The sequence below is a fragment of the Anomaloglossus baeobatrachus genome, chromosome 9 (assembly GCF_048569485.1).
Source record: "Anomaloglossus baeobatrachus isolate aAnoBae1 chromosome 9, aAnoBae1.hap1, whole genome shotgun sequence".
NCBI classification, from domain to species: Eukaryota; Metazoa; Chordata; class Amphibia; order Anura; family Aromobatidae; genus Anomaloglossus; species Anomaloglossus baeobatrachus.
This window is the reverse complement of record NC_134361.1, coordinates 204530071-204538212: the sequence shown is the minus strand read 5'-3', so window position 1 is coordinate 204538212 and position 8142 is coordinate 204530071. Positions and strand designations below refer to the sequence as shown.

Below are 8142 nucleotides of genomic sequence, written 5' to 3'. Positions count from 1 at the left end.
TATCTGGCTGTATACAGTAGGCGGCAGTATCTGGCTGTATACAGTAAGGAGCAGTATCTGGCTGTATACAGTAAGGAGCAGTATCTGGCTGTATACAGTAGGGGGCAGTATGTAGCTGTATACAGTAGGGAGCAGTATGTAGCTATATACAGTAGGGGGCAGTATCTGGCTGTATACAGTAGGGGGCAGTATGTAGCTGTATACAGTAAGGAGCAGTATGTAGCTATGACTGCCAGGACCCAACAACCACCATTTTTCCCCCCCTAGAAAGACACAACACCGTTCTCTTATAAATTAAAATACTTTTATTTGAATTTTCCATTTTTGGAGAGAGGTATGGGGAAAAAACCACTCTCATCTTTTGGCATAAAATTTGGTCGCAGCTTTTAACCAGGCATTAACTTGCCAACATCACGGGGTTCAGGCAAATGTACCGCCATCCGGCCGTCCGGCGCGGGTATTTCACCACCACTTTTCCTACCCCTTCCGCCAAGGAGCAGCACAGCGCCAGCAAGCTGCGACCCCACCCAAAAAACTGAAATACCTGAGCCGTCCCAGGAATTTCCGCAACCACCATATCCACAACATCATCATTCGGGATGTACCCATCTGAGCTTAAGGACAGCCAAATATTGCCTTCCAGCTGGCGGTGCCAGACCTACTTGGGTAGGCCCCGATCGACCATGCGCCAGGAGAGATCCTTATCACCTTCTTCCATAGCTCCAAGCCCCCTGGGCCAGAGGGTAACCTTCGACCGGATCGTTGTAACACTCTGCACTAAAACAGGGAAATTTGTACCTCTCTGACCGGATAAGGGTAAGAGGCCTAGCTAGACGGCCTTGGACCAGATACTTGAAGCCTATGTGTATCACCAAGTCGATTGTAAAAAAGAGAGCTCACGCAATCTTGGTCCCCTCCGATAAACCCACAGCTGAGCCAAGCCCCGGCAACCTCTCCAATTACTTTCACTGTAACAGGAACAAAGAACCGACCACCAAGGCGAAGAGGCGAAGATCCGCTCTCCTCGCAGCCAACATACATGGAAGTAACCTCGGACCCAATCACTGGGCCGACTTGGATCTGAAAGGCAAAAACACTGTCAGAACAGGGAATTCTCGTAACCGTCAAACACCTCTTCTCTCCAAGGTGGTACTGACAAAACTTTTTTTTTTTTTTTTGGATAAACAAATCACAATCATATCATTTTACATTAGCCCTGTACGCTGTTCTGAATCTCCTTACGTGTCGAATAAAAACCCGATTTCAAAAAAGAAAACCAACTCCGACCTGTCGTCCCTCATAATGCATTTCCATTGTCGTCACCTGATCCACTGAAACTGTGCTCATGTATGCTGGCTCCTGAAGCTTTGTAGCACCCCAACTCTGGGAGAGTACGTGCCGGGTACCAGGCTGGCAAACACCAAAAATAACGAACGAGTAACCGTCGCATTACCAACCAAAAACCAGCCCACAAAATGGAGGACAAACTACGTGACGCTAAAATGAAGTGCCGTCGTCATGGGTAAAAACTGGTCCCATACTCCCGCTCGCCTAAGAGAAACAACCGACAACGTCGGGACACCCGCCGAGTGGGAGAAAAAGATCCAAAATATCAATGTATAGATTTGCAATGGGGCGAACAATCCAAACCACCCCTTTGTTTTGTTTTTAAAAGAAAAAAAAAAAAAAAAAAAAAAAAAAAAATCTTCGGCTAAAAAAGAATAGGCCTACTGTGCTCCACTCGCTTACCATAATCATCCAACCCTTCAATACCTTTCACCCCACAAGACCCTCATCGCTTCAGTACCGTTCCACAATTTAAATTTGGGAAGACCGTCCTCGTAACAGTTTGCTTGCAACCGAAAATGGTGCACATTCGCTGACTACTGCAGGGCGTGTATTACAAGACGGTGGCTTGTAAAATCGTCACGCACATAAACCACCAGAGCAACACCCGCTGAATAACGTACCAAAGAACCGTCAAGTCCATGCAAAATGGAGGCCTGGATCATGGGCCTAACTTCACCACACACCCCACCATCTGGCTGAGAACTCCAAACCTGGATCCTGCTGGTGGGTTGAGTTACCAAAATACCTGAGATTGGGATTGCAATAAGGTGCCCGATGCTAACCCGGACCCAGATGCCTGTTTCGTCTTCAACCCTGCATTGACCCATAGGCATTCCAAGCCACAAAAAACCTAATCAGCCTGATTACTTATTCGAGGAAAGGGCTGTAGTTGGTTAAGGCTTTTACCCACCGGCACCGTCGGACCACTGGTCATTCTCCTATTTCCCAGTCCACCCCCCCCTTTTGTGTAGCTGGAACCATAATAGGGGGAAAGGCGCAATCAAAGGTAGGTTAATGGACCATGCCCCCCCCCGGGCCCAGCATAAGGAGCATTTTTTTTTTTTTTATATATATATATAACTATATAAACCTTTTGTATCGCAAATGATCTCAAACAGCTGGCCCTGCAACGCCGTAATACTCCATCTACAAATCTGTCTGTTCCTGCTCTTGAAACTATTATGGCATGGCACGGTGGCTCAGTGGCTAGCTGCAGCCCTGGGGTCCTGGGCCCAAATCCCGCCAAGGACACCATCCGCAAGGAGCCTGTACGTTCTCCCCGTGACTGCGTGGGTCTACTCCGGGCACTCTAGCCTCCTCCCACACCCCCATAAACATACAGGTAAGGAATCCAGACCGTAAGCCCCAATGGGGCAGCGTCCCCAATCCATGCAACGCACCCAAAAACTAAAAGTGAATTTATACCTTTTAGAATATTTATGTGGAAGTAATTGTCCAGAAAATATTAGCGAGCCTAATTATTCTGCGAATAGCTAACCTTGCCGGTTTACCCATCTCACTTGTTTATTTTTGGTTCCTACGGTAAGGAAAACCAATGAAAACATACGTAATTAACCAAAGAGGGAAAATCTAGTACAAAAGGATGAAAATTACTTCACTACAAAAGAGAAGCAATTTTAGAAAAACAATCAAGCCATGCAAATGTACAGAAATATACTTCTCACACTTCGATAAAACTAACTGTGGCCAATATCGATCCCTTCTTTCAATTACAGCATGAAATTAGGGGTATAACAGGGGTGTGAGATCCCGTGATCCCATCATATTGTCACTAATCACTAAATCACTTGAAGGGTCAGTTAACAGGTGGCAACAAGATTATTACAAGGAATGGAGGCCGCCTGTATTAAACTAAGGTTGAAAAATAAGATATGTTTAATTTTTGAAAAAACGTCTCAGAGGAGATCTCATTCGTACCTCGTCCGACAAGCCTACACGCTGCCGTAACCCTCCGTCTGATACAGCGCCGCACAATCAGCTCTACCCTCATCTACTGTCTCCTCACCTATCCCCTGTAGACTGTGAGCCCTCGCGGGCAGGGTCCTCTCTCCTCCTGTAGACTGTGAGCCCTGGCGGGCAGGGTCCTCTCTCCTCCTGTAGACTGTGAGCCCTCGCGGGCAGGGTCCTCTCTCCTCCTGTAGACTGTGAGCCCTCGCGGGCAGGGTCCTCTCTCCTCCTGTAGACTGTGAGCCCTCGCGGGCAGGGTCCTCTCTCCTCCTGTACCAGACTGCGCCTTGTATGGTCTATGATTAATATACTGGTACGTATTTTGTAAAACCCCCGTCCCATGCAAAGCGCCATGAATTATATGGCCCTGTAATAAATAATAATAATTTGTATAAATACCCGTGTGGTCAATATAAATAAACTGTCACCAAACTTAATCCTCCGAAATAGGGAAAGCTTCTTTACAGTTAGAGCGGGGAGATTGTGGAATGCTGTCTACAAGGGGTAGGAATGCTAGATACCATCACAGCTTTTACCAGAAAAAAGGGGAAGGGCGATTCCCTCAGCACCAATAACATTGTTTGTTATAAATAACTTAGTGACAACATGTAGAGCTGGGCGGGAAGCCTGTTACCTGTGACATCACGTTATCCTCCCTAGGGGGACTTATCCCACCCCGCATTCCCCATCAGGGTACTCACCTGGTGATTCAGGAAATGACAAGACGACTGGATCTAGCTCTACCCACGTAACGCCTGCTACGACGACGCTCACACCGATCCAAGGGTTAAGATGACAGACTCCGGACATGGTGGCTACCCATGCCAAAGCTTGCTACCGTGACCCCTGCACATGACCGTACAACGCGATGGTCGGCACCGAACCCACCGCCGCCATAACATGCTGAAACCACTGTGTGACAACGGGGCGGGGCTGTTAACAGTCACCATTGTCATAATGTCAAATGGAGTGTGTTTTGGCCTGGGAGGGGGCTCGGTGTAGGTGTGGTATCAGCAGGAGGGAAAACATGCCACCTGCTGACTGTTGCTTCTTGCCCCTGTTCACTACCAGCCCCTCAATTTGAACAATGAAGTCCTAACAGAATCCCTTAAACCGCCCGCTCACTGGGAGACCCACATGGTCCCTGGTTCATTCCCAGGCTAGCCCCCTTGGCATTCCCGGGGCATACAAACGGAGGGGAGGGGAAGTTCAGTGCGTGTGGGATGGGGTGATTTGAACTCTTGCAGGTTAGTGCCTGCATACTACATTCCCCCCCAACGTGCCTCCAACCTGCGCTGTGACAGGGACTGCAATGAGTCTGCACTTCAATTAGGCTGTGTGCGTAATTCATGCGTCCTGCGTCCCCTGCACAGTCTATGGAGGCTGTGCAGAGGCCGTACGCACGTTGTATAGTAGAACGCAGCGATTCAGCTGTTGCCCGAATCCCTGTGTTCTAAGAAGTGACATGTCACTTCCGTGCGCTTTGCCGGCAGCTCCTGCTCTGTCTATGGCAGGAGCTGCAGGCTGAGCGCACGTTCTCTACCGGCACCATGCGCCTCAGAACGGAGCTTTTCAGCTGCGCTCTGAGGCACACCTTTTCGGTGCCGTGCAGAGCGCACACAGCCCTACCCTGCTCCTTCTCAGTACTGGCGGCGGTGGCTGGGCGGCGGTGGCTGGGCGGCGGGTAGGCGGGGCCAAAGACAAAAAGCGCAAAGCGCTCTTTTTTTTAAAAACGTAATGGCGGCTCAAGCTGACCGGCGGGCAGGTAGTTTCCTCAGAAACGCCGCTCGCCGGCGCCCATAGCTTGAGCCTCAGCATGGAGGGAGCCGCTCACAGCTAAAAGCGCCGTGAGCAGGACGCTTTCCTCCATGCTGATTTTTGGGGAGGCTGGAGGGAGGGAGGGGGTTAAGGGTGTTTAAAAAATGACGAGCACAAGCGGACCAGCGGGCGGGTCGTTCCCATAGAACGCTGCGCTCACCGGCACACACTGCTTGTGCCTCAGCAGAGAGGGAGCCGCTCACAGCTAACAGCGCTGTGAGCTGAAACGCTTACCTCCCTGCTGATAGCTCTCTTACCGCCTCCAGGAGCGGGTCCCTGTGTCCGGCTGCCCAAACAGGTCCGGGTCCTGCAGCAGAGAGGCCGGAAGCTGGGCAGCACAGTGATATGTATCCAGGAGGCGGGGCTTAGGCCAGTCACACCACAGGAGGCGGGGGCGGCAGGTCAGTGTCTTTCCAGGGGGGAGAACTCTATTTTAACATGCATAGGGGCCAGCAGTCAGGGGGCAGCATCTCAAGTTTATGGCTGCAGTGCCCCTCAATACAGTAAGGAGCAGTATCTAGCTGTATACAGTAGGGAGCAGTATCTGGCTGTATACAGTAGAGGGCAGTATCTGGCTGTATACAGTAGAGGGCAGTGTCTGGCTGTATACAGTAAGGAGCAGTATCTGGCTGTATACAGTAGGGGGCAGTATGTAGCTGTATACAGTAAGGAGCAGTATGTAGCTATATACAGTAGGGAGCAGTATGTAGCTATATACAGTAAGGAGCAGTATCTAGCTGTATACAGTAGGGGGCAGTGTCTGGCTGTATACAGTAGGGGGCAGTATGTAGCTGTATACAGTAAGGAGCAGTATGTAGCTATATACAGTAGGGAGCAGTATGTAGCTATATACAGTAAGGAGCAGTATATAGCTGTATACAGTAAGGAGCAGTATGTAGCTGTATACAGTAAGGAGCAGTATGTAGCTGTATACAGTAAGGAGCAGTATGTAGCTATATACAGTAAGGAGCAGTATCTAGCTGTATACAGTAAGGAGCAGTATGTAGCTGTATACAGTAAGGAGCAGTATCTAGCTGTATACAGTAAGGAGCAGTATGTAGCTGTATACAGTAAGGAGCAGTATGTAGCTATATACAGTAAGGAGCAGTATGTAGCTGTATACAGTAAGGAGCAGTATGTAGCTATATACAGTAAGGAGCAGTATCTAGCTGTATACAGTAAGGAGCAGTATCTGGCTGTATACAGTAAGGAGCAGTATGTAGCTGTATACAGTAAGGAGCAGTATGTAGCTGTATACAGTAAGGAGCAGTATGTAGCTGTATACAGTAAGGAGCAGTATCTAGCTGTATACAGTAAGGAGCAGTATGTAGCTGTATACAGTAAGGAGCAGTATGTAGCTGTATACAGTAAGGAGCAGTATCTGGCTGTATACAGTAAGGAGCAGTATGTAGCTGTATACAGTAAGGAGCAGTATCTAGCTGTATACAGTAGGGAGCAGTATCTGGCTGTATACAGTAAGGAGCAGTATGTAGCTGTATACAGTAAGGAGCAGTATCTAGCTGTATACAGTAAGGAGCAGTATGTAGCTATATACAGTAAGGAGCAGTATGTAGCTGTATACAGTAAGGAGCAGTATGTAGCTGTATACAGTAAGGAGCAGTATGTAGCTATATACAGTAAGGAGCAGTATCTGGCTGTATACAGTAGGCGGCAGTATCTGGCTGTATACAGTAAGGAGCAGTATCTGGCTGTATACAGTAGGGAGCAGTATCTGGCTGTATACAGTAAGGAGCAGTATCTATCTGTATACAGTAGGGGGCAGTATGTAGCTGTATACAGTAAGGAGCAGTATCTATCTGTATACAGTAGGGAGCAGTATGTAGCTATATACAGTAAGGAGCAGTATCTATCTGTATACAGTAGGGAGCAGTATGTAGCTGTATACAGTAAGGAGCAGTATCTATCTGTATACAGTAGGGAGCAGTATGTAGCTATATACAGTAGGGAGCAGTATGTAGCTATATACAGTAGGGAGCAGTATGTAGCTATATACAGTAAGGAGCAGTATCTAGCTGTATACAGTAAGGAGCAGTATCTAGCTGTATACAGTAAGGAGCAGTATGTAGCTGTATACAGTAAGGAGCAGTATGTAGCTGTATACAGTAAGGAGCAGTATGTAGCTATATACAGTAAGGAGCAGTATCTGGCTGTATACAGTAGGCGGCAGTATCTGGCTGTATACAGTAAGGAGCAGTATCTGGCTGTATACAGTAGGGAGCAGTATCTGGCTGTATACAGTAAGGAGCAGTATCTATCTGTATACAGTAGGGGGCAGTATGTAGCTGTATACAGTAAGGAGCAGTATCTATCTGTATACAGTAGGGAGCAGTATGTAGCTATATACAGTAAGGAGCAGTATCTATCTGTATACAGTAGGGAGCAGTATGTAGCTGTATACAGTAAGGAGCAGTATCTATCTGTATACAGTAGGGAGCAGTATGTAGCTGTATACAGTAAGGAGCAGTATCTATCTGTATACAGTAGGGAGCAGTATGTAGCTGTATACAGTACGGAGCAGTATCTATCTGTATACAGTAAGGAGCAGTATCTAGCTGTATACAGTAGGGAGCAGTATGTAGCTGTATACAGTAAGGAGCAGTATCTATCTGTATACAGTAGGGAGCAGTATGTAGCTGTATACAGTAAGGAGCAGTATCTATCTGTATACAGTAAGGAGCAGTATCTAGCTGTATATAGTAAGGAACAGTATCTAGCTGTATACAGTAAGGAGCAGTATGTAGCTATATACAGTAAGGAGCAGTATGTAGCTGTATACAGTAAGGAGCAGTATCTGGCTGTATACAGTAAGGAGCAGTATCTGGCTGTATACAGTAAGGAGCAGTATGTAGCTATATACAGTAAGGAGCAGTATCTAGCTGTATACAGTAGGGATCAGTATCTAGCTGTATACAGTAAGGAGCAGTATCTGGCTGTATACAGTAAGGAGCAGTATCTAGCTGTATACAGTAAGGAGCAGTATCTGGC

At 47.6% G+C, this 8142-nt stretch overlaps 1 long non-coding RNA gene across 1 annotated transcript; it reads right to left on the bottom strand.

The window, feature by feature from the left end:
• Nucleotides 1–251: 251 nt before the first annotated feature.
• Nucleotides 252–5466, bottom strand: LOC142250693 (uncharacterized). Its single transcript, XR_012725256.1, has 3 exons — nt 5394–5466; nt 3377–3685; nt 252–1080 (listed from the first exon to the last, which is right to left on the bottom strand). It is a non-coding gene; the product is annotated as an uncharacterized LOC142250693 (long non-coding RNA).
• Nucleotides 5467–8142: the final 2676 nt, after the last annotated feature.